The sequence below is a fragment of the Lygodium microphyllum genome, chromosome 14 (genome assembly GCF_053477565.2).
Source record: "Lygodium microphyllum isolate KBCC chromosome 14, Lygodium_microphyllum_v1.1.10, whole genome shotgun sequence".
Lineage (NCBI taxonomy): Eukaryota > Viridiplantae > Streptophyta > Polypodiopsida > Schizaeales > Lygodiaceae > Lygodium > Lygodium microphyllum.
The window spans coordinates 55,242,128-55,244,052 of record NC_141148.1 but is presented as its reverse complement, the minus strand read 5'-3'; the positions used below and the strand labels follow the sequence as shown (position 1 = coordinate 55,244,052).

Genomic DNA, 1,925 nt, shown 5'->3' with positions numbered 1-1,925 from the left:
TCCCCAGACTCCATGTCCAGCACACCTCGTGATGACAGAAGTCATGAGAAGAAGGCGAGTATCGTTCTGGGACATGACTGATGCATTCATTCTTCTTGAATTTGATAGATAGGGAATCAAGCTCGTGTTTTAGGCCGTCAAGAGTACAGTCTGGTTATGGTTCGTAAAGCTGCTCAGGGCCGGCACCCTTTTACGTCAGACTGAGATTGCCCTGGGACATTGTGAAAAACCTATCCTCCCTCTTCAACCTGCGTATTCCCTTTCGATTCACAAACGGCCCCCCCCCAGCTCCTCTGTTTTTAGTTTTTCTTTTTTTTTTCACTGCGTATCACAGTGCCAAAAATATCCAAGGAGAAAATAGAGCCTCCCAGCTTCATTTTTAGCCATCGAAATCAAAAACCATTTTCAGTATTGTATTTTATTCCAAAGTCCTCATGAGGACCACCTGGATTGTGACTTGCAGTCAAAATGAAAGCACCATAAGCTTTTTCACCATTAAAATCAGCTCTGTTCCTGATGACAGCTGAAACAGCTGGTGTTGACAGTAGCCCATTTTGCCCAACCTACACTTGGCTCACACCATTTGCTGCAGCAATCTTTATTATGATCTGAATCACTTCTTTCGAAAAGTATCGGCCGTCACCAGAGACAACAATTGTCGACCCTTTTACTTTTTCAGCAGGTAGTGCATTGATTGTTGCTTGCACAAAGTTGTGTAGATAATTTGGTTGCTTGAAAACAGTAACCTTTTTCCTCAACCCTGAAGTTCCTGGTTTTTGACCTTCATACCGAGATGTGTGGCATGTGGTGACCTTAAAGACTGTCATTGCACACGAAACTAGAACAAATAGTAGTAGGACAAAGATCCTTTGGCATCAGTTTTTCATATTTCTCTAATACACACACATCATGCATCGAAACAAAATCATACACATGCACTAAGGGAATATGTACACTGGATGCAGATTATCGAAATGCTTCACACAAACAATGAATCACACGCAGAAAATAACACAAATGCACAACAAAAGAAATAGAGGTGTATACGACTCGGATGCGCAGCAGCACGACAACGTTTGACTTGCCATCTCAAATCCTTATCCTTCCAAGTCTAAATTGGGTCACATTTGAAGAGTTTGTGGCCTACTCTAAATAAGGAGAAACACATCAATGAGACTAGCCCAAAACAAGTTACTTATGGAGAATGAGGCTTTATCTCCTTGGTAATTCACAAGCAATTATCTCCATACTATCCATATGCTAACAGCCTAGCCGAATCTATCAACAAAACTCTATGCAAAAAACTTACAAAGCTAGTCAAGCATTATAAAAAATATTGGGATCCCAAGCTCCTAGCAACCCTTTGGGCTTACCACTCTTCATTCAAAGTGGCTACATGCCTCACTCCATACAATCTTGCCTTTGGCATTGAGACAATTACAACTTGAAAATTTGTAGTCCCAAGTCTTTGGATTCCCTTATGTTTTAATGACGTCTTCCCAAAACCGGCCGAAAAGCAACTTGCTTTTTGTATGATACCCTATTCTAGAAGTTTTCTACACCTTTTCAGAAAATTTACAAGTAATAATGTCCAAACTATTACAAATAGGCTAAAATTACCCAAATATCCTATTATTTTGAACTATCCATACTATAGAGACTATTATTAATGACTAATATGACAACGACTCTTTAGATTAATAAGAAAGCCTGATGATAATGCAATTGAGGGTTTTTTAAAATACATCTACATAGCGACATGACATACACCCCCTCTAAACTTGCATATCCTCTGATATGTGTCAACTATGCATCCACCCTTGTCAAAAATCCAAATAATGAGCATTTCTCTAATCATGTACATTAGCAAGCACCCACCTAGACCATAGATCAACATACTCAGCATCTATATAACTTTTGAACCA

At 39.4% G+C, this 1,925-nt stretch overlaps 1 pseudogene; it reads right to left on the bottom strand.

Annotated features, from left to right (window-relative positions):
* Positions 1 to 392: 392 nt before the first annotated feature.
* On the bottom strand, positions 393 to 827 carry LOC148025606 (putative phosphoglucomutase, cytoplasmic 1 pseudogene; annotated as a pseudogene).
* Positions 828 to 1,925: the final 1,098 nt, after the last annotated feature.